The sequence below is a fragment of the Stegodyphus dumicola genome, chromosome 10, assembly GCF_044657685.1.
Source record: "Stegodyphus dumicola isolate Sdum_Otavi_A_Nest chromosome 10, ASM4465768v1".
NCBI lineage: Eukaryota > Metazoa > Arthropoda > Arachnida > Araneae > Eresidae > Stegodyphus > Stegodyphus dumicola.
In genome coordinates this window covers 5,199,029-5,224,824 of record NC_140777.1, presented here as the reverse complement: position 1 = coordinate 5,224,824, position 25,796 = coordinate 5,199,029, and the positions used below count along the sequence as shown (strand labels likewise).

General features: G+C 36.9%; 1 long non-coding RNA gene across 1 annotated transcript; it reads right to left on the bottom strand.

Moving 5' to 3' along the window:
• Nucleotides 1-489: 489 nt before the first annotated feature.
• LOC146994862 (uncharacterized) lies at nucleotides 490-24,572 on the bottom strand. The gene is made up of 2 exons (XR_015043279.1): nucleotides 24,023-24,572; nucleotides 490-7,900 (listed from the first exon to the last, which is right to left on the bottom strand). It is a non-coding gene; the product is annotated as an uncharacterized LOC146994862 (long non-coding RNA).
• Nucleotides 24,573-25,796: the final 1,224 nt, after the last annotated feature.

The window sequence follows — 25,796 nt, the reverse complement described above, 5'->3', positions numbered from 1 at the left end:
TCATACCACTCATAGTCGTATCACTTATATACCACTCCTAGAGTTAGTAAATAATATGAGTGATAAGATTTGAAAAAGGAATTAAATATTTTAAGTGTCTTTTGTAGCCTAGCAATTGGCAAAAGGCAAGCTGCTGAACGAGGCCCGATAGCACAGTGGCTAGCGCATCGTGCAGCTCCGGAGTTCGATCCCCAGGCTGGACAAGGTTGACTCAGCCTTTCAACTTGAGGGAATCATCTCTTGAGTGAGTCAATAAAATGAATACGAAGTTCGCCTGGATACTAGCAGTTTTGCTGAACTCTAGTAGTTCAAAGCAGTATTTCTTCGTAAGTGGATGATCGTGAGCGATTTACGAAAATCCTCTTTCCCTCAGTCTAATCTCTTCTCTTTATCTGAAGGTGAATTACGTAATTTATAAATCAAATTTCCTGTAGTTGTAGGGAAGTGTGGGTGCGTGCGTGCGTCTCTTTTAAATAATCATGCCAGATGAACAGGAAGAAATTTTCAGTTTATTGAAGCTTATAATACACAGTAAATATACACAGTAAATTAATAGCTGTAAATAGCTCCTCGGATACTAAGCGATTTCTGCTGAGCACACAAAAAGTAAATTCGAAAACGCAATTAAAGTAAACTAAATTAAAGTAACGAAAAGTAAATTCTAAAAGTCTCTGAACTGCAACTCTCAGAGCTGATTAATAACAACCATTATACATAAGGTGTAGCACAGGTTAACAATTTAATGGCTGTCGGATTCAGAATTAAAAGATCTATCATTCTAAACAATAAATAAATATTTATATGCATAACATGAGACCACAAATGGATTTCCACACAAAATGAAACAACAAATATAAGTAATTAACGTGTTTTAGACCAAAAAATATACAATATTATAGCAATAAACAAAAACAACAAATTTAAATATTTAGAGGAATTTTGTTGCCACCATTATGAAACGTTTTCATACAAGCTGCTAGCGTTCTGTAGAAGTTCTGTATCGAACTTTACTCGTAATCCTCTATAGAATGATTCACAGATTTGAATTCTTTAGAGTCGAATCGAAAATCAGTTCCAAAATTTTATAAAATGGTATTCTATAGAAATTTGTAAAGTTTTCAATGACCAAATGAAATGATTTTCAAAATCAAATGATTATAATCAAAGTCAATTTTCAGTTTCGGATATACAATATAGAATATATAAAATTAAAAATAAAAACCGTTTTATTCATTAAGTGTTGAACCATTTTTTGAATGGAAATTCTTGCTCTTTCTTTCCTCTCTAGCTTACTGCTGTTTAGTCACATTTCAAGGTCACTTTAATGTGACCAAAGTGTACAGTACATTTATGTTTCACTTTGCGCAATTTTTTGTAAAGTACGTTTTGGTTCCAATGTCGAGCACAAATCATTATAGGCATCGACCACTACAAAGTCGGGAAACGCTGATCACTTTATTATGGAGGCACCTAAAAGTTGATGCACTGTGGCCTCCTGTGAAAAAACGGACAACTAATTATTCTTTGCCTTCTCCGGGATTCGAACCTGGAATCTTCGGTACGGCAGCCAGAGTCACTAACCACACTACCGTCTGGATGGCTTTTTTAAGTATTGCTTATATAATACAAAAATTAAATTTGTTAAAGCAAAAAAATCAATTTAAATCACAAGATTAAATTTATGCTCTTAATTATAAATTTTTAATCCCTGAAATTAAGGTTTCGTACACGAAGTTAAAATAATAAAAAAATGGTTTCAAACTCAAAACTTAGTTTTAATTTATTTAAAGTGTATTTTTATCTGAGTAGTTTTTGAAATGAAAACAATATAGGAAAAAAAATCACAACTGTTCGGCAAATTTCTAATCTCCCCTTCACGTCACATATCATTTTAAAATTTAGATTAGAAAATTCTATTCAAAAGCTAAAACTTAATTTATTTTTTGAAATCTCCAAAAACATATTCTCGATTTTATAATGTTTTAAATCTTCTACAGGATGTTTTATAGAAAATTAAAATAAGGATACCTATTTAGAGATATTTAAAAATATGATCAAATTTTCTATAAAGAGCATCTGATATTTCTGGTAGAAGTTAATCAACTATTAGTTGTTTTAATAAGCATTTTATAACAAGGGTGGCCGAACTTTATATTAGTAAGAGCCGCATTTGGAATTTAGGGAATTTGGACAGCCGCAATTATATATTCTGAAAAGCCACAAATCCATATTTATATAATTTTAAAAGTAGTGAAACATTTTTATTGACAATTTGCCTTCGGCATGTAATGATGTGTCGAACACAACACGAAGTTTTGTAGTGTCTTTGTTTTCTACTTTTACACCCTGATGCAGTAAAAAATATTTTTTTCAGTTCTTAAATTCCTCCAATTCTTTCACGATATCTTTTCGTAAATGTTGAACTATCACAGTTTTGTGAAGCTTGTGGGACTTCAGATTCTTCTCGAATCTGGATCACAGTGACTGAAATCATTTCCCTGCTACTTCAGAATTATGCCGTAATTCACCTGCATGCTAGTTGCATGGCAAGGAAGCCGTATATTTGTTATCTTCCAAACTGAATCGCCCAACCGGTCATACATATGGGCACAGCCCCAGCCCACCTAGCCGACGTAGTCGGCCTTATGGTTCAAAAATAGGGCTTACCCCTCCAACAAAAAACGACAGGGCCAGCGAGCCGGCCGTGCCCCATCCATAATATGCTTAAATTCTTAAAAGTTCCAAAATTATCAACATGCCAGCAAAATTAAATCTTATTCTTTATCTAATGCAGCTCTAAGATACCAAGCCCGAGCCCCGAGTAACTAAAAAGTTAGTAAAATGAAACTAAACAAACTCAAAAATACAAGTCTGAACTGGTTGTCCAGCTTAATCTTTTTCCTTTTAAAAATCGCATTCAAACCAAACTATCAGAATAAAATTATAATTATAACTGGTTATAAACCAAAAATAATAAAGACGCCACATAATCAAACACACAGCTAAAACACAAAACTAAGAATTGTGTACTATAATCACTTTTATACCATAATTCCAATTCTTTCCTTATTAACAATATTCATTATATCTCTTGCAAACTTTTCTAAAATATTATATTTAATATCCTCTATTTTTCTTACATTGTATTGGTCCCTCACGCTCCAAGTTAAGCCACAGTATTCGACGAAGTGTTCTGCGTTACCTAGAGTATTACAATAAAGGCAATTTCATCGCCCAACCGGTATAGTGGTTATCGTCGCTGACTGCCGCGCCGAAGGCCCCGGGATCAAATCCCGGAGAAGGCATGGAGGTTTGCAAACGTACAGTGTCGGCGCCGTACGGCGGCACTTCAAATTTGCGGCGAGCCAAAATTCCTCTCGTGTGCTTTGGTGGAAAGGGAGAGGGGTGGAAGACCCTCAGGCCCGTCCCGCCCGAGGTGCTCTCCATCAAAATTGGGAGCGGACTTGACCTCAATCGCATTGTCACCAGTAAGGTGCTCAAAGCTATTGCCAATGACAGGCATATCTTGCGCTCCTTACTACAAGGAAGTTCGTGGGCTTAGATTGATGTTACTGTCAGACAAGTGAGTTACAGCAATAACAACATGGATTCTTGAAATTTTCTAAAGGTAACGTTGTGTTCTAAGCTGTATAAAAACTTATAACGTTCTTAGCTGTAGTCATATTTGTTAGAAATTCCGGAAACTTCGAATTAAGATAAACTCATGAATTCAAACTCGAATCAACTTCTAAATTCCTTTTAACTGCCGCCCAGATAGAAAAATGGTTAGTGATTCTGACTGCCGTACCGAAGGGCCGGGGTTCGAATCCCGGAGAAGGCGTGCATATAAATGGTCTGTCCCTCCATAAGAGGTAATGGTGGCCACCTATAAGTTGCCTCCGTAAATAAAATGGCCACCGCTTCATGTCTCAGTAGTGGCCAAACCTAAAATGGCTAGTGCCCGAAATAAAAAAAAAATATTTAATTTCGAGCAAATTCCGTTTGATATTAAGCGTTTCTAATGCGTTAAATATATAAATTAATGATTTTATTTAAAAAATTGTTTGATGGAATCAGTATACAATATTTCCATGCATTTATTTAATTATATTTAATTATTTTTTGTTTTTGAATAGCATTAAATTTCCTATCTAATAAGAAATAAATATTTATGTTTAATTAATCATTAATTAATCTTCATTTATTTCTCAAATGTTAAAATAATTAACTTTTAATTACGAAAAAATAATTACATTTCACATTGATTAGTTTATGTTTCCTAACAAGTTCGAAAAAGAACTGAAATAAACTAATTACTTCCTTTCGGACACTGATCAGTTTTAGTTTACCGTATATCCTATACATATTTTACTCGCATAAGAGCCACCCTGTGGATATCCCTTTTATATAAGATTCTATACGTTCGACTTTTAGAAAATATATAAGGCAGCCGATCCACTGGAACAGTTAGAATATCGGCCAGATGGCCTCGCTGACGGAATTAACTCCACACCGTGAATAGTTAATGAGTTCTATAGATAATTACAATTCTGGTAAAGGTATGACTGAGTTACAGGGATATCCCTGGTATAGTCAGCTATGTAATACATTAAGTGTAACTACGAACATTTAACATAATCACTGATATAAAAATATAAAATAATACATTAATGCAGCCAATATATGCAATTATTGAAGATCAAATTAGAGTACATGACAATAATTAAAAGATAATTGATACATATGCACTTAAGAGCCAAAATATTATGACCACCTTCTTAATAACGTGTTATGCGATCTTTGACCTGCAAAACAGCTGCAACTCGTTTTGGCATGCATATTACAAGTTCTTGGTAGATGACTGGAGACACTGTGTACCAAATATCTAAGTAGCGGTCAAGAAAAGTAGAGGTATTAACCCTTAAAGGGAGAGAAAGACTTTGTATGCAAAGGTGCAGGGACAGCTTAAATGTTTTTGTGTTTTTATGTGCTGTGTTATTCTTTTTAGTTTACTAACCTAATTATCTTTTTTTTTTTTTTTTTTTTTTTTTTTTTTGTTAAGCTCTGCTAAATTGATTTTGTTTTTTGTTTTTATTTGGACACGGCCGGCTCGCCGGCTCCTGTCGTTTGTTGTTGGAAGGGTTGCGCCTGCTTTTCTTCATAAGGTTCAACAAACCAGGCGGAAGGGCTGCGCCCGTATAAAACAAAAACAAAACAAAGTAGAGGTATTCTGATATAGTAGTGTTTGATCTTTGAGCTTCCAATGCATGATATCCCAAATGTGTTCTACGGGGTTAAGTTCCGGCTTTTTAGGGAGCCAGGACATTAAGGGGGCTCATACACCTTAAACCCCTTATGATCTTCGAATATGTGACAGTTGCAAGAATTGATATATTTTACCAATTTTAAAAGCAATTACTTCCAACGTTTTACAGCTGACTACATAATATAGCTGCTTTGGAAACTAGTAACCAGAAAGTTTGTGCAGCCACAAATATTTCTGTAATTTAATCCGCTTCGTGACAAAAAAAAACTTCGTCCTGTTTCCACCTTGCGCGCATGATATTTTAAAAATGGCTAATGGTACATACTTGAAATTTAATGAGTGAGCTAATAAGTGAGCTGTAAAACGTTGGAAGTAATTGCTTTTAAAATAAATAAGTTATCCCAATTCTTGCAATAGTCATATATTCGAAGATCTTATGAGTTTTAAGGTGTATGAGTCCCTTTAATTCATCCTTAGGCTCCTGGAACAACTCCAACACAGATCGACCCTTCTGATATGAGGCGTTAGCTTGCTAGAAGATTCAATTTCCAATTGTGAAGACAGACGCCGTGTAGAGGTGAAAATCAACGTTCATATAGTCCAAAGCTTTCATGGTCTGTTCTACCACAATTAAAGGCCCCAGAGCCGCCCTTTAGAACTTCCCGCAAAGCATAATACTGCCACCACCAGCCTGTGTATAATCTACTGTGTCTAAAGGGAGGAAGCAACTGTTCGTCTGGAAGATGGCATACCCTGACTAAGACCATCGACGTTATGAATGAGAAATCGTGATTCATCCAACCATACAACTGTATTCCACTTTTCCATGATCCAATCTCTATGTTTCTGGAACAATTGTAGGCGTAATCGACAGTGACGTTTAGTCAACAGAGGAACACGATGTGGGATGTTCTCTACACAGACCCATATCCAACAGCATCCACTGAACTGTATGTTCCGAAACACTCGCCATTTGGACCCGTAGTGTATTGGCGTATTAGTTGAGTTACCGTCTGCGCCGATTTTGTTGTACCAATCAAGACAGTTTCCGACGTCCTTTCTGCTTGATGGCGCGTGGACAACTAATACCTTCGCGTCTACTGCTGGTTTCAGTCTCATTTATCCCCTTTGCATAAATACTAACAACGGCAGATCGTGAACAACTTAGCTCAGGTTCGGAGATACTCTTTCCGAGTCTCTGGGCCATTACAAAATTCAGTTTGAAATGGCCTCTATCCAATTCGCTTTGATCAGCAGCCTTTCTCATCACTCGCAAACGTAAGTGCAAAAATAATTCCTTACTTTCCCCAACATCAATTAAACACCATTCCCACTTAATCACGTCTAAACGTCATCCAGAAGATTTCAATGAAAATTGTGGGGATGGTCATAATGTTTTGCCTCGTAAGTGTATATATATAATACTAAGTAAATAATCATACATAATCATGTAACTAATAATCATACATATTAAATAAAACAAATAACTCATGAGAAAGAAATAAGACAAAAGCAAATAAAAATAAATAGTACAGAACAAAAAATGGTAATTTAAATAAGCTGCGTTAAAAAACTCAAGTACATAATACATAATTCCTTACTTTCTCCAACATCAATTAAACACCATTCCCACTTAATCACGTCTAAACGTCATCCAGAAGATTTCAATGAAAATTGTGGGGATGGTCATAATGTTTTGCGTCGTAAGTGTATATATATAATACTAAGTAAATAATCATATATAATCATGTAACTAATAATCATACATATTAAATAAAACAAATAACTCATGAGAAAGAAATAAGACAAAAGCAAATAAAAATAAATAGTACAGAACAAAAAATGGTAATTTAAATAAGCTGCGTTAAAAAACTCAAGTACATAATAGGGGTTGCCCTGGCGACGAAGATGGCAGCTGAAGTTTACTCCAACCTGTTTCAGATATTATGTGCCATACTGACGCAGCTGCGTATGCATTTCCAAGCATACAGATTTTGTGAAGTAACTTCAGCCCTAGGCACAGATATACTTCTACGCTGGTCACCTTTTGCAGTATTTCGGCAAGCAAACGGATAATGATCAAGATCTGCTACCACCCCGCATGAGCACGGGCGGTTGGAGTTATCGGCAATTCGGAAAATTTCCCTAGTCGCCGGTTGTTGTAAGTTCCTTAAAGACGCAGGCACCTTTATGCAACTCGGCGATTGTTCCCCGCCAGTACGGAACCCATCGTAACGGTGTTCTGACATAATGATGTCGCTACCTCGACGACATCCAGGTTATAAGCTGAGCTTTACGATGGGGACTCCAAATAAAGATGCTCTAATTGTAAAGTACCAGCACACTTCGACTACAAATTATGAGGCGATACAAATTATGAGGCCCACTTATATATATGTTTAAGATGGTAATCCCGCCAGGATGATAATTACGGGATGATGGATGAAAGCTGCTTTCTCCACTTTAATGAAGCTGAGAAGGGCGCCGGCACTTTTATGCAAGTCGGTGATTATTCCTAAAGTAAAGATCTTGACGAAGGTCGCATTCTTTACCATAAGTAATGAGCTCTGCAAGGGTTCCGGCAATCCTTAGGACTTGATGAAAAACGGCTAACTTCCAAAACGTGCCAGGAGCCTGTAATCAAATCGGAGAGTATAGTATTATTACATTATATACATATGATAATATTATTAAACTATATACATATTATTACATTATTACATTAATATTTTATTATTGCATTATTGTATTACATTTGGGTTACAGTACTGTTACATTATATACATTTTATTACCGTGTTATTTTATTATATTCATATTATTGTATTATTACATTATATACATATTATTAAATTATATATTCGATTTCGCACTAAGTGAATTTAAGATTATATATATATATAATGTTTTCAGTTATTCCAACACATCGTGGGTGAATGGTGAGGTTTTTCCATTTCACGTTTTCGCAGATGGTTGACGAAGTTGGAATGATTGCATCACGGAGAAAAATGGCGACTCAGGACTTTTCACTTTTAACAGCATATCTCTATTTTATTTTAGAGCAGATGATTTTTTTTTCAGATGAAGTTATTCAAATAACACAGTAATTGAATTATTAGATACGACTGACTTTAATACGTTATAACGTTCTAACAAAGAAAGAGGAGCATAGCGGAGGCGTTAGCAGAACGATGGCGAGAAGGTATCTGGGTAGGAGAACTTATGACGCAGCATTTATATGAAAGGTTATGTAACAGAGTAGCTTCTTTAAAAATGTAGAAAAACTTATGACGCAGCATTTATATGAAGAGGTTATGTAATAGGCGCGAATGTTCTAGAAGGTACTGGTCTAGGGGAAGATCCTGAATTGCAGAAAATTAATTAAAGGTTGCTGGTTCGCAAAGAGCAAAGCCATCGGTATTTTTTTATATTTTACATCTCCCCTCCCCGTCAAAAAGAGAGGCCGGGGTGAGGAAAGCATTAGTACAGGAGTAAAGCAAAAGGATGAGAAAAGACATGAAAACATCCAGGACATAGCGTAAAGAGCAAAGCCATCGTATTTTTTTTATATTTTACATATATATATATATATATATATATGTGTGTGTATTAATTCATTAATATTTTATTATAGTATTATATTCGTGTTATTGTGTTGTTACATTATATAAATTTTATTATTGTATTATTATATTATATTCATACTGTTGTATTATTACATTAGCGTGTTATTGTATTGTCATATTATATAAATTTTATTACTGTACTTTTACATACATATTATTGTATCATTACATTATGGAATTATTATATTATCACACTGCACTGTAGAGACTTTAGGTAATTTTTTGAGGCCGCAGAGATTGAAAAATTAAGAACGCCTTCGCCGGGAATCGAACCACGGACCTCTGGAATACCGGCCCAACGTGTAGAACCACTACACCACGAAGGCACGCTAGGAAAGAGGGTGAAATACCTTATAGCATATATTTTTAGAACTACCTATGTTACTTAATCAGTTATCATGACTATAACTTCTCTTTTTCGCTTCTCACCAGAATGCAAATTAGCTGTTTGTGCATTTAAGCTGAGGATTTGAAATCTTGAGAGAGAGAGTATTTCTAGCATTTGCGTGTTACGAGGTTAGTTTTTCTGAAATTTAGCAGTTCGAGCCAGCTGTCATTTCGGTACTGAAAAGTAACAACTCATTTCTGTTGAGCAGACGAACACAGTCGCGTCAGGTAGCTATCCGAAATATATGAACCATTGTACAATGAAGACTATTCTACAAGGTCCGGCTATTAATTTCCAGGACTCATGGAATAACTCAGAAGAAAAAAAAGTTAAACACATAGCCATTTAATATGACTCAAAGTAATCCCCATCAGCCGTAATGCACGTCTGGGCTCGGCTGTACAAATTTCGGAAAGAAGTTTTAAAAGTCCTCTTTCGGAATGCTCTTTAATAGTGACGTTACAGTTTTCTTGATGGCTTCGACATCCTGAAATCTTGTTCCCTTCAGCGAATTTTTCAGCCTAGGAAACAGCAAAAAGTCTGCGGGTGCTAGGTCTGGAGAGTATGGTGAATGCTGCATTTCAACGACACCATGCTGGGCTAAGAATCGCCTCACAGGCAACGCAATGTGTGGGCGGGCATTGTCACGTAGCAGCAGCCAACTCCCATTTTGTTGTAAATGAGGCCTCACTCTACGAATTCGTTTTCGAAGTCGGTCAAGAACTTCTGTGTAGAACTGTCCATTGATAGTCGTGTTAGGAGGAAGAAATTCATGATGAATGAGTTCATCGCAATCGAAGAAAACGATTTACATGACCTTCATTTGGACTTTTCAAATCGAAATTTTTTCTACCGTGGTGAACTTGGAGACCGCCATTCGGAGCTTTGATGCTTGGTTTCAGTGTCATATTGATAACACCAAGACTCGTTTCCCGTGACTATCCTATCCAGGAACGCAGGGTCAGCATCAGCGTTGTCGATAAGTTCGCCACATGCGTCCAGTCTCAATTTGCTTTTGTTCGTCCCTTAAATGGTGAGGAACGAATCTGGAACAAATCTTGCGTTTGCCTGGGTCTTGCGTCAAAATTCGCCGTCCATGTCTTTTTGTCCATGTTCAGTCCATTGGCGAGTAGTCGAATAGTCAATCGAGGATCCCATTTCACCATATCCGCGAACTTTTTCAATTGCTTCCGGCGTGCGTACGGACCGCGGCCGACCTGTGTGTGGATCATCTTCGATGCTTTCGCACCCGTCCCGAAAGCGTTTAAACCATTCATAAGTTCTTGAGCGGGATACTTCAGGATACCACTTACTTCAGAATGGCGCCGATTGCACTACACATGCGCAAGAAAGCGCTCTTCAATATGCAATCATTTGGCCATCTTCCGACTTTTAGTTCTCCTACAGTTACGTCAGTCCTGGAAATAAATAGCCAGACTTTGTATGAACTTTTCCGAATTTGAAATTATATAAACACAACTTTATTTAAACGCAACACGGAAGAAGCAATTAAGATTTATCCTGACTCATCAGGTTTCTCAGAAGAAGTTTATCGGAAGGATTGAGGACTTTACCGAAACGGTAACTATTGGACTCACCAGCGGACGATAGGTAAAGCGCTGAACAATGGTAGTTCGAATCCCTGCGAACGGGCTGGTTGCATGGATGTTTTTCGTGGTTTTTCATTATGTGCAATGTGTGTACGAATAAGCTTCCCTTAGAAAGTCCTTCCCAAAGGCATTCTTCCTATTAGCGCCCGGGCCCACCAGCGGCCGAGCGGTAAAGTCGCTGAACACTGGTAGTTCGGTCCGAGGTTCGAATCCCGCAAACGGGCTGGCTGCATGGGTGTTTTCGTGGTTTTCTCCGTGTGTAACGTGTATACGAGCCAGTTTCCCTTAGAAAGCCCTCACCGAAGGCATTCCTTCCCTTAGGCAGATAGCCCTAGTGTGCTTTGCCATAATTAAATACACCACACCTATTAGTCTCGCCAAGATAAATTATTAAACCCTGATTACAAAAATTTTCGATATACAAAATTTAATAGAAAAAAGTAGAATTCTGTTATGTAAGCTTTATAAAAATACGCAGTACGATAAATAATATAAAAGTCTGTACTGGCATTTTCTAGGTACTATAAAGTACCTCAGACAGCAAATAATCTTTTTCTTATTTAAATAAGAAATGTGTTAGAATGGCTTATCACTCTTGTATTAAACATCAATAATTCACTTATGTTAAATAACAACATAGACATTAAAATAAAAAATAAAAAAAAGGTTTCTTTTTCTTTTTTTAAATTATAGCAAGCTGTTTCTGACAATGCGCAGTGAAATGACGGTATCGTACTCCAATCAGATTCCCCAACTTGTTAAAATAAATCAGTTCAAGGAAAGATGCAATTCAGATAATGTCATTTGCGGCAAACTCGCTGAACAATGGTAGTTCCGTCTGAGTTTCGTTTCTCCTAGAAAGTTCTCCACGAAAGCATCCTCTCCCTTAGGCATATAGCCCTCGAGGCTTTGCCATAATGACATAAACCAAACCAAACTTATATCATAAATTTAAGTTATAGCTGGTATTCTTTAGCACTTATTGTTATTATCTGGACAGAACGCCTTGCATCAAAGCTACTAGGAAATGGCGCAATGAAGTAGTAAATGGGTGGTAGGTGGTAGCACCTCTTTATCTACCGCCCTACCGATATAGTGGTTAGCGTCGCATACTGCCGTGCCGAAGGACCCGGGTTCGAATACCGGAGAAGGAATGGACGTTTGTAAATTACAGTGCCCGTGCGGCATGGGCGAGACGAAAGTCCTCTGGAGAGGTTGGGGAAGAGGGGTGGGAGACCCTCGGCCCCGCTCCTCTGGATGCTTTCCATCAAAAGTGGAGGCGGAACTAAGCTAAATCAAGGGAGCATTAGCAAACAACAACGAAGCTCTTTATCTTGCTCTAGCTTTTTTCTGACATTTTACTTCAAATAAATTTTTAAAACTTAAAGCGAAATTTTAAAACTATAATTTAAAATTTAAAAACTTGTCATCACTTTCTTGAATCAGATTAAAATGAAACTGTACTATAATAATGTATTTTTGTTAATTGTGTTTTATTCGGTTTGTTGTTTGGTACAACAATAATGTATTAATGTTGTTTAATAATAAAGGATTAATGTTGTTTAATAATAATGTATTAATGTTGTTCAGTGCAATAATAATGTAATTTTTCAAACTTAATATTTGTAGTTCTGTGCGAGACAAGTGTTTAAATTGATTTTTTAAGAAGCTAACAATGTAATTAATTACATAGGGTCTCTTCATAAAAAATCCCTCTACATCACTACATATAAAAGCTATAATAAACTATAATAAAACTACATATAGATCCATTTGCATTGCTTTCATTCCACCTAAAACTACGTCGTATTATCTTTTCTGTCAGAAGTGTGTGTCTAGGCGAAACGAAAGGGAAAGAAAAACATAATCTGATCAGATAACTTAAAACGTAATAAAAATCCTAGAGTTATTATTGCATAAATTATTATTATTACATGAATAGAATTTATTCACGTGAATAAAATTTTCCGCTTAGTGAGCAGTCTTGTGGAGAACAAAACGTGAAATTGCAAGACAGAATATAAAGGCATTTCAAATATAGAAACATTACAAATATGCATAGACTCCCGTATGGTTTGCTGGCAAGGTAGAAAGGTGGAAACTCTCAGACCACCCTCAGAACTGGGGTGGAAATAGAAGTCCAACCTCTTTAAGGCTCTGGCAACCATTCTTCCATGAAATACACGGACAAGACAATACCAACACTACCCTTTTACCATTTCATATCGCTTACTGGACCAATATCGCATCAGGTAGACATTCTCATTCAAGAAAACACTGCTCTACTTACTTTTCTTTTTTCCATAATATATCTCGTACTTTCTTTGGTGCCTTAGTACGGATTTTTTCTTTGGTGCCTTATTTTGTACGGATTTGTCTAGAACCTCTCCAACAGCTGTTTCACTTGCAGAATATTAACATTCCGTCTTTATTTTCTGACGACCCAGCTAGGCAGCATTTTCACTTGAAGCTTAGGCATACGTAGAATATGCTAGCGCTCACATATCGCTTTCATAAAACGTTGCCAAAACCTCAGCAGCAACTTTCTGGTCACTGCCCTGAAACAAAACTATTATGCATTGAACATATCCTGTCTTTCCTTCCTCACGACTCTATGCAAATAGATTTAAACGATAGAAGAGTCAACATCCAGTGTATCCGCATTGGTGTATTGTGTTGACATCAGAAACTGCCGTGGATAATCTGCATTGTTGCTCTGAACCCGAACCATCCCTCTGGGTAGTCTTCGTGAAAACTTACGTTGAAGTAGAAGACCAACCTCTTCGAGGCTCTAGCAACCATTCTTCTATGAAATTACATGAGCAAGACAACAATAACAACTATGCAAAGAACTGGTAGATAGCAAAGAACAAGATAAATGATTTCTAACTTTTTGTTTCCATGGAAACATCAGTTTTTGACAAAACTGGTTGCCTAGCTCATGCAAAAGTACCGTTTTCCAAATCAAACAAAACAGGAATGTTAATCCAAACTAAAGCAAAATGGATGCGATCAAAGCGTAAAATGCTCAGCACCACAAATTCTACTTCCACGTGGAAATGCTGTAGAAATATAGCATCATTAGCAAGTAAATATGGCATATTTCTTCTTCGCTGGTGTTTTTATTTAGATACTTATTTGCATAAAGAGTAGGAAAGGTAACCTAAAAGGAAGAAAATCGATTGTAAAGAACGGAACTAAAATTTCAACAAACAGACTAGAAGATTGAACGAAAGGAGAAACCCTCTTGCAGAATAACTAAATAAAATCAAGTCATTACTGCAAAAGAATTACTTTTCTAGAAATCCTAATTTAAGAAATTAACAGTAACAATTTCCCAGACGTTCTCATTATTTCGTTCGCCTCACACATATTTACTTCAATAGGAAGAAATAAAGACAAATAGCGTTAGTCTGGGATGAACCAACAAGAAGGAAGATAAAAATTGTTAAAATCATACGCCTTCGGAATATCAGCTGCAGTATAATGTTTAGCCCAAAGGGCTATTAATTTAGTTTTGGCATTTTGCATCGAAACCTTTAAATGTCCGATTCACTTTTCAAATTGTTGCCACTAGATTTTATCGCTCTGAGATACATTTAAAGAAATTAAATAATGAAGAATCTGCATAAAAGTATTGTTACGAAATGTCCAGGCGCGGTAAGATGGCTTCCCCGCAAAGCAGTTTTAGGTTTTCCATAAAATGGCAACGGAAGGCAGGGTTGCCACATTTGGCAAGAAATCGCCCATTTGGCGGTATACCATGGACGGTTGGAGAACCTTCTGGAACGAATTATTACCGGTTTAGCCCAGAATGTTCTCGAACACAAGCCGAAAGCTATATAAACCCTGCTGGTCCGCAGTCAGTGCGTGTGTGTGCCTCGTCTAGCGGGCTGATAGTCAGTCATTGAGAGAGTGTCTCGAAGTCTCGCGCCGAGTTGGTCGTCGAGTGCATCAAGAGAGTCTTTTAGTGTATCGCGAGTTAGTGCATCGTCGAGTTTTGTCTTAGACTGTGCTGAGTCGAGAGCTATACTCTTGTGTATCGTCGAGTGCATTGCGAGTTGTAGCGTGGAGAGTCTAGAGAGTACGTGGAGTTCCGAGAACGACCGAACAGAGTCGAACCATTTGCCGAACGGTCAGAAAACGTTGAATACTGCTTGTGCGTTCTGAGTTCGAGACCAGGTAAACGAGCTGGCTGTATCATTGGTTTTGGTAGGTTTTTCAGGGCCTAAAGTGTGAATAAGGCAGTTCCCTTAAAAACTTCCACGAAGGCATCCCTTCTGTTAGACTTCGTATGCTTTACTATTTTCATAAAACTTAACCTAACCTTCTTGTTCCTTAATATCACACAAAATAAATTTTTATACTCAATAACATTAATTACGCGTCCGATTCACATACAGTGCGAAAATAAAGTCAGTCAAATTACTGGATCCGTTATAACCCATCGTCGTAGTTCTAGTATTAAATATACTTTCAAGAGCATTGCACCGCTAAAGCAGAAATTTATGCAGGTACAAATCTGCCAGACTCTAAGATTACTATTATCTAGTATTACATATTTTTATCTTAATTACGGTACTGACATTAAGATTACTACTCCGTTTTATCTTAATTAGAGTTTCGGTACATGAAACCTTTCAAATCATAAATTTCACTTTATCTCTTTGAATAGTGCTTACATGTTTCTATTATAATTCAATATCCTCATAGAATGAAGTTGTTTAACGGCTTCATTATGCAAGTTCTTAGAAAATCTCTACAAAAATGAATAGAAAAATTAACGTGTTACCAGCGTAATATATATGATTAAGAAGTTAATCTTCAAAATGGTAAACTTCCAACTGCCGTTTAATTATTTCGTACAGTAATTTTGAATAGTATCACAAGCCTCGAAGGTTACGTAGTGAATTAAAGTCATTTTTTACTATCCTATATTACGTAGCATATGTTTTAGTGTCAATTGAAATTACATGGGAAAAATCTACTGTAAAATAAAGAAAGCTATCCATTCCTGGAATATATCATGAATGCATCCAAATTATATGTAAAGCAGCAATACAACTAATTAACTACATAACACTCAAGAGGAGTGGCTAGGAGACATATCATGAGATTTTTAAAATTCATCTTTCTTTGAAAGAATTGTCTTGGTTTTAATGATGATTGAATGACTTGAACTTAAGTTATAAGGTATTTCTACCGCCTTCCTGGCGTGCCTTCCTGGTGTAATGGTTCTGCACACTGGGCCGGTATTCCAGAGGTCCGTGGTTCGATTCCCGGTGAAGGCGTTGGTAATTTTTCATCTTGCGGGCCTCCAAAAACAATCCTGGGTGGAAACAAACTACAGTGGCGCTCGAACTAAACGGTCGTGGATGATGAGTCTCCACCACACCAAGGATTTGGCGATTGGATCCCCCTAAAAACAAACAGTCGCCCTTTTAAAATGGGGAGTATATAAGGTATTTCTCCCACTTTCCTAGCGTGCCTTCGTGGTGTAGTGTTTCTGCACGCTGGACGGGTATTCCAGAGGTCCGTGGTTCGATTCCCAGCGAAGGCGTTGGTAATTTTTCAATTCTCCTGCTTCCAAAAATATACCTAATGTCTCTACAGTGGCGCCCGAACTAAAAGGGTGTTGGCTGATGATTCTCCTCACCCAGGATTTGGCGATTGGGTCCTCTAAAAACCCCAGTCACCCTTTAAAAGGGGGAGTATATAAGGTATTTCTCCCGCCTTCCTAGCGTGCCTTCGTGGTGTAGTGGTTCTGCACGTTGGACCGGTATTCCAGAGGTCCGTGGTTCGATTCCCGGCGAAGGCGTTGCTAATTTTTCATCTTGTCGGCCTCCAAAAACAATCCTAATGTCTCTACAAAGTTATTATGTGATAATGTTGAAATTTCGGAAATGATTACATGAGCGAGTGACTAGGATGCTTAATAATTAGAATGTCTAGTTTGAAATGTTCAACTAAAATTACCGGTTACTATTTTGTCTGGGGCAACAGCAAATCTTGAATTGTTCTGCAATTTTCATAATTTATATTTCTTCATCCTGAGATATTTTATTTTGCATACAAAGTAATAAAATCTTACGTTTATGGATATGCTGACAAAAGGAGGCCTTTAAACATTAAACTGTATTGTTCTAAATCATTTTTTGGTTAAGTTCTTAAAAGCCAGAATTTGTATTTGAAAAAGATGTGGTACAGTGGATCATTTTCTTGTGGTTCAGTCTTCAAAAGTGTGTGTAAAAACGCATTTGTATTTGAAGCTCTGGTACTATTAAGTCATAGGGTACTTTTTTATAAAATCTTTCCTTGGGATTCTATAACATATCATAAAAAATGCCCAAAAAATGGTTTAAAACTTAGGAACACTAGTAATTACTAGTGTTCCAAGGAAATTCCTAATCCTAATTTCCTTCCTTTTTAATTATTCAATAATGGATGAAACTGAAGATAAAAAAATTTTAAACAAGCTACATACCATATAGCAATATTTTACTCCCCTTACATTCCTAAAAATCTTCGGAAATACGTCTAAATCTAAAAGAAATGATACGAATATTTAAAATAAAAGAGGCAGATGTAGGTGATAAAAATAATTCCAGTTCTCAAAAAAAAAAAAAAAAAAAAAAATTATTTAATTTAGATCGTTTTGGAAAGCATTTGCAATATATCTCATTCTACGAGCGTTTCATGCTTGTTTATCTGTATTGAAAAGTATTGCACTAATAGAAACAAAATGCTTTCACAAATTACTCTCCTTTACACAAACGCACTACAGATATTTTCTGATATGGAAAAGCCATTATGGATGCGGATGTCAGAAGTAAAATGCATCTGCCCTTCTGAAACCTGAGTATTTTTATTCTCACAGGTGTCACAAATTCATCCATTCAAGAAAAAGGAAGGTAAGTTAAAACTTTTTTTTTTTTTTCAAGAGAGTATTATATACAAGTCGATTTTATATGAAACTGTGAAAGATAAATAATGTGCGCGTAGAGTGATTGAAGATCAGAACCGTCAGAAACTGCTACACTTTTTATTTTAATAAAAATGCAAATATTCTAACTAATAAAAATATGATTTAAATTTTTACTCTGAGCTTGCATTCCTCTTTTATACTCAATACACGATTGTGCAATGTTAAGCCTGTAGAGTCATTAGGTTAATTGGAAGCATAAAAGATGAAAAATAGCAAACGCCTTCGCCGGGAATCGAATCACGGACCTCTGGAATACCGGCCCTGCGTGCAGAACCACTAGGCCACGAAGAACTCTAGGAAAGTGGGAGAAATACCTTATAAGCCTTATTAATGAAAGTTATTATATTAAACCTAAAGAGTCATTTAAACTGCCAAGTGAGAAATTAGGAGAGAACGGGTTAATGTTGCGCATGATACGCAAGTATTTTATTTCTAAACTTTATTTGGTGTCTATTAACTGATAATCTGAAAAATTAGAATAATCTGAAAGAGGCCTGTATACCATAAGAAGCGAGTTTTTTAGAAGACCCATACATTATTACTTTATGAAACAGTTCATTAACGTGTCATAAAAGTACAGTATATTTTCACTTTTTCTTAAGAATTAAATGGAATCATGGAAAATCACACAATGGAAAATCACACAGCAATGCGTGATGGGAAACGCTTTTATGGCGCAGTAGTGACAACACAAAACACCAAAGAGTAAGGACAGGAACAGTGTGACAAAAACATATTTTATTATGTTTATGTCTAGTAAAGCATACGCCAACAAATAAGAATATAAACAGACAACGATCGTCATTAAAGAAGGTGTTCGAAATTACGACCCAGGCCTCACATCTCCGGCGCGTGGAGCATCTGTAGCATGCATGTAATATACATGAAGCACGTTTCCTGCATCACGGTCCGAGGTCGTGATTTCGAACACATTCTAGGATGACGATTGACGTTCGTATTTCTTGGTTTCTGCTGTACTAAGAATAATAAGTATATATCCTCGCCCTGTTCTAGTCCTTCCTTTCTTGGGGTTTGTGTCGTAACTACTACGTCAGGAAAGCGTTTCCGACCATGCATTTTTTTGTGTTTTTCCATCGCCTTGGTGTAATCTATCCCTCCTGAAAATTTGTAACCGACTTGCTGAAACGCCTTGCATATTCTAATATGTCCCATCATAGCTCACTTTTGCTTTTCAGCATCAACTTTCTTTTTCTTTTTTTTTCCACGTCCTTTGAATCGCTTCACCTAGTTATCGTTACACTCACAATAATCGCTAGAAACTTATTCTGAAGAAATTCTGTAACTTCCGCAGCTGTATACTTCCATTTTTTCTCAGCATACGGATTTTAATCCATCGACATTAGAAATGACTGCAATGAATCTCTCGTCAATGACAGACGTCAGAAAAGCGTTTCCGGCCATGCATTTTTATGTGTTTTTCCATCGCCATGGTGTATTCTATCCCTCCTGAAAATCTTTCTTTGCAATGCCGAGTATCAATTTGGTCCAGCTATACATCAAAATCAGGCTGTCCTGATCGATATAGAAATGATTGCAATGAATCTCTCGTCATTGACAGAGCCTTCTTTGCAATGGCCGAGTATCCATTTGGTCCAGCTCTGCATCAATATCAGTGACAGAGCCATCTTTGCAATGCCGAGTATCCATTTTGCATCAATATCAGGCTAACCTGATCGATATCGAAATGATTGCAATAAATCTCTCGTCATTGACAGAGCCTTTTTTGCAATGGCCGAGTATCCATTTGGTCCAGCTATGCCTCAATATCAGGCTGTCCTAATCAATATAATGCTTAGCGACGTATTCAAATCCCGGAGAAGGCTTGGATGATTGCATGTGCATAATCTCTGCGTAGGCATTTTAAATGCTAGTGAGTTGAATGTCCTTATGAGAGATTTGGCGGGAGGGGAAGATTCGTCTTAGGGTTTGTTCTCCATCAAAACTGTAACTGAATTTCCCCTATCTCATGAGGAAGTAATTCGGTTGCTCCCTGCAATGCACTCTGGTCAAAGTTCTCAGTGACGAAACGGCCAAATCACCCATATGGGCATTGGCCACTCCCGCCGAATGCATTTAACTCTAAGTGTCCAATCATTTGGGATTACAACATATCAGTCTATCAATTTCATTCCAGGTTAGGTTAGGTTAGGTTAAGTTATTTAATTTCGGCAAAGCCTCGAGGGCTATCTGCCTAAGGGGAGGGATGCCTTCGTGGAGGACTTTCTAAGGAAAACTCAGAAATTCGAACCTCATACCGAACTACCAGTGTTCAGCTACTTTACCGCTCGGCCGCTGGTGGGCCAATTTCATTCCAAGTCTTGTTAATGAAATATACAATGTTAAGTCTGAAGAGTCATTTGAACTGCCAGATGAGAAACTTAGGGAAATAGGGTTTGCTTATGATATGCATGAGATTTACTTCTTAACTTTCTTTCTTATCTATGAATTGATAATTTGAAATATGGTACACATCTTCCTCAGATTCATACACGGTACAAACAAAATTCTGAATTTCTTATACTAGTATTTATTTGAGAATTTATGTAACTCGTGTACCATTAAAAGGGTGCTTAATGTTCTTTCTCGCAAAACGCATTATCAACAATTATCCGTGTGAAAGGCCAGCCTATATAAGGGGAAAAAAGTATTGTTACGAGTAGAAGTTACAATTATTATCGAATATTTTGTGACGTACTTTACCCCCACCTTTCCGCACGCCTTCGTGATGTAACCGTAGCACACTCGGCGCGTATTCGCGTCTCGGCGAGTACACTGCACATTTTTCATGTCATCTGCTTCAAAATAAGCTAATGACACTGCACCTTATTTAATGTGATATTTGAATACATTTGCGAAATGTAATGCTAATTATTTAGAAAGTGTAGCGATCTCACAGGACTATATTTCTTGAAAGGCGCGCCTCGGATGAAGACATAGGAGAACGGGTGGTGATGAGTCTCGAGAAGAGGAGAAAGCAGACAGGCGTCGCCAGATTACACTTACTACTTATTTAACCAAGATTTTTACTTTTACTTTTTATTTTTACTATTTCGTATCGTGTGTTTTAAAATCAAAGTTCGTGGTCAACACCAAGTGCTTACTCTCACTCACTAGCCCTAGTGAGCCACATGACTTCATTTTCTCCTTTTTCCTATTCATTTCATAATTATATCGCAAGTTTAGATGATTTTCAAGTGTTTCAAAAGACATAGGTCTCTTAAATTCACAGAGAGATGTTGCATTTACTATGTTCGAACTTATTTCCAAAAACTACAAAAAACTTCATTTCTCGAACTCCGACTCCCCGACCCATTGCCGGACACTGATCACGTGTTTCTACTCTTCTAGGCTCATCCAGAAGCTTAGACTTTCATTTCGCCTCTCGCCGCCATTGATATAATCACCCATGATATGCCATGATATGCAATTTAGCAAAACTTATTTTATGCGTTCTCTCATTTATTGATCTCGCCTTCGGGCGCGGTGTACACCTCTTAAATTTTTAACTTTATGGCCTATGGTATAATGATAATATACTGATAAGAGCTCATAGTAGATAAAGCCAGCAGTAAAGATACAGTGGATGGACAAAAATATGGAAACACCTTGTGAAATGCATGTTTGAAAAGAAAGATTGATTTTAATGAAATATGTAGGTGGCGCTGGTATTTTTGACTACTGACGCCACCTATACAACTTCGTAAATGTGCTAAACAGTTCAGTTGTTGTCGGAGTACTGTTATGTGAGGTTGTCATTGCATTATGTCAGAGTTAACAGACTTCGAACGTGGGCAAATTGTTGGAACACGTATGGTAGGTGCTTCTGTAAGCAAGGTAGCCGAGGAGTTTAGTGTTTCAAGAGGTACTGTATCGAAGATTTATTCCGCATATTTGAAAAGCGGAAAAACATCATCTGCTAAATCACAGCGCGGACGAAAGTGTGTCCTGAGTGATCGTGACAGACGATCATTAAGGGCAATTGTGACGAAAAATAAGAAGACCACAGCTGCAAAAGTTACTGCTGAAATGAATGTTGTGTTACCGAACCCTGTGAGTACCAAAACAATTAGAAGGGAGCTTCATGAACAGGGAATTGCTGGCCGTGCTGCAATTGAGAAGCCACTCATTAGTGATGCTAATGCCCGTAACAGGAAAAGGTGGTGTTTAAGTCATAAAGCCTGGACTATAGAGCAGTGGAAGCGAGTAATATGGTCTGACGAGTCTTCTTTCACATTGTTTCCCACTTCTGGCCGAGTTTACTTCTGGAGAACGCCATCTCAAGCCTATAATACAGACTGCTTGTTGCCAAGAGTGAAACATGGCGGGGGTTCTGTTATGGTTTGGGCAGCCATATCGTGGTTCTCTGCTAGCCCCATGATAACTATGTCAGGGCACATGACTGCCAAGACTTATGTGAACATTTTGGCCGATCAAGTTCATCCCATGATACAAACTTTGTTCCCCGATGGTGATGGTGTCTTCCAAGACGACAAAGCCCCTGTTCACACAACTCACATTGTCCAGGACTGGTTTTCTGAGCACGAGGATGAGTTGTCCCATCTCCCCTGGCCACCACAGTCACCAGACCTGAATATTATCGAACCTTTGTGGTCTAGATTGGAACGGAAAGTGCGTTCTCGTTATCCACCGCCAACATTATCTGAACTTGCCACCGTTTTGCAGGAAGAATGGTATAATATTCCCTTGGCAAACATACAGGAACTGTATTTATCCATTCCGAGAAGACTGCAAGCTGTTTTGGATGCCAACGGGTTTCCTACACCATATTAAGCAAAGAAACATGTTTTTTTAAAGGTGTTTCCATATTTTTGTCCAACCCCTGTATGATCCAAGATTACACTTACTCTGGATTTGATGCTGTGAGGTACGCGGTTAAACGATCTCGTAAGTTTCGATTTAGAAATGCTGAAATGTTTACCTACACGCTTAAGAAATTTGTATCAAATAAATTCTAACTTGAATATGAAAAAGTTGCTTCTTATTTTATAAAGCCTTCTGATATAGTATATTTAGTACTAGAAACCCACCAAAGAAAGTAATATTCGTTGATAATTCTCAATTTTTATCGATACACCTGATGCTCCCTACTCTGCAGCAAAGAAATGTATTTACGTATTAACGCAATTAACTTGGAGCAATCTGGCAATTTTTAGAGATGCAAAGATAAAAGTTACTTATCCGATGCAAGTTGAGTCTTTTCGTGATTTTTTTATGAAACTTTACAAACTATATCTATAATTTAAAAGTCTGCAAATTTTATCAACGTATCAAACGTAAACAGGTACTTTTCCGTTTCGCCGGCGCAAATCTCGCCAAGCAGACTTTATTGGCGACAGCATACAGTATACACATAAAAAATGTTAACAAATGTTAGTTCTAAGAATTTTTAATTTTGAAGGCATAAATATTTTAATATCGTTTAAAATTTTGTAAAAAGCCAATAACTAAACACAATAAATTTGTAAAATAACATTAGTTTAAGAATTTACTATAGTTTTCATAGTTCAACAACCTGATTCGCCCGTTCGTACCCGTCGTGACCCCAAGTTATCTTATCTCACATAAACTACGCTACAAAAATCTAATTCTCTCAGTAATTATCTACATTAATTTCCAGTTAAATCTTAATTTGGAGTACAAGTTGAAATGCAAGAATTACTTCAATTCGTACGAATAGCTTATGTAAAACTGCAGTGCTTTATTTCACTAGCGCATTCTCATTAGAATGGATAAATTTAACCCTTTACTTTCCCTTTTCTATATTTTCGCTTTCGGGTGAGCGGTGTGATGACATCTTAATTGACTTAATGACCACGAATGGTCTTATGGCATAAAATTGAACTATCTGGTAAAAATTCTATGTAATTGTATGCCAGTATTGAAAGAAACAATCAATCTGATAAGAAACGGCTGCGACTTGTTTTGAAAATGAGGTGTAAAAGGTTACCAGCGAGGATATTCCGTTTGGCATCAGTTGTACCATTGTTGGCGACTTTATTGCCTGCGCCGGCAAAACGGAAAAGTACCCGAAAACACACACATTTTAGTTATTACATAAGAATTATTTGATGCAAAAAAAAAAAACAGTAAGTAAATAAACACTTACGTTCTTCGTGAAATCGTTCTGCAATATTTTGCTCTGTTCCTTTCCCCGTGTACAAAGAGTTCTGTTTTCACTTAAAAAAAATCTGAGAATTGCACAAACTCCGCATCGTGCACATCTTCGACATTGCTAACAGGATTCTTATCAAATGCATCTTCTTGTTTCCTTTAGGAATTTCGCAGCAAAATTCTGTATTCCTGCTCGCTGTTTCTTTCATTGTTGACGAACTCCTAAAATGACAATTTTAACATTAAATTTAAGGCACAAAATACCCCGAGTTTCGATAAAAATCTTTAGAATTTGGAACATAGCAAAAAGAACGCATACAAAAATAGCGACGCTATTTGACTAAAAAGATTGTTATGGATATGGCTGCCTGAAGACTTTATGCGCATGGTTGCCAGAATTCAAACATTCCGATAATTTTGCTATTTCTACTAAAGTATTTGCTATAATACGTAGGAACCCAAGCACATCATTACGTTTAACAAACTTTAGTTCTTATTTATGCTTTATTCATTGTTTTACTTCCTGAAATACGTTATAAAAACGCAACTGAGTTTAAAATAATCGTTTGAAAAATTGTGCTATAGTCTTACAGCGGTAATATTGTATTCGTCACTATTATCATGCATGTATCTGGATTCAAATGGGGTTCGATTCCAGGAAAACGGGCTAGCTGAGTTTGAGTTTTTATGGTTTTCTCCAGGTGTAACCTGTATAAGAGCCATTTTACAGTAGAAAATCCTCCACGAAGGCATCCCTTTCCTTAGGCAGATAACCCTATCATGCCTTGTCATAATCTCAATATACCATCAAACGAATTCGAAAACTATTTTCTTTCCGAGATTACAATAAAACAGTTGTTACTTTAACAAAAAGTAGAAATTCAATGAAATTAATTTACGCAATTCATTTGCCAATATTGAAAATATTACTTTCTTGCTTGAAATCACAGCATTTTTTAATCAGTTTCATCAAAAGCAGTTTTCTGTAATTTTCAAAAGTAATCATTTTAAAATTATTTTTTAATTAAGGTTAAGAATGCAATTTAAGACATTTAATAAATACAGATCATAACAGTAACTACCATACAGATGATCGATTTCTTTCTTCTTTTGATCGATTTCTTTCTATCGAAAATCGACTGCTCTTTTCCGGGAATCACTCATCTTGCTGGATTGATGTGGTAATCATTCTAACACAAGGACACACTTGAGAGAAATGCCGCAGTTCCTTACAGGTAATCATATCTAATTTGTAGTCAACTGAAGCTCGTGAATCAATAAAACAGAATATACAAGGTGTTTCCGAATTCGACCGACAGATTCAGTGGGGGGATAATACGTATCAAGACATGAAAAATTGTCGTAGATATTAGTCAGTTTATACATATATACGTTTAGTGGGAGCAAACCAAGTTTAGCGGGAAGAATCGCAAAAATAGGTGTGAAGCTGAATGAACAAAAAAGGTTCAATATTCAGTATTATGTACACTTATTTTACGTAAAGCAGGATTAGAATGCTTAGCAGGTCACCGTCAGAAAGAAGACGAGCTTTATAGGAATTGTTCGGAGTTGCGCCTGCGAAGGTCAGTATATAAGGTATTTCTCCCACTTTCCTAGCGTCCTTCGTGGTGTAGTGGTTCTGCACGCTGGGCCGGTATTTCAGAGGTCCGTGGTTCGATTCCCAGCGAAGGCATTTGCTATTTTTCATCTTGTCTGCTTTCAAAAAAATACCTAATGTCTCTACAAGTGCAAAACAGACACCGACGAAC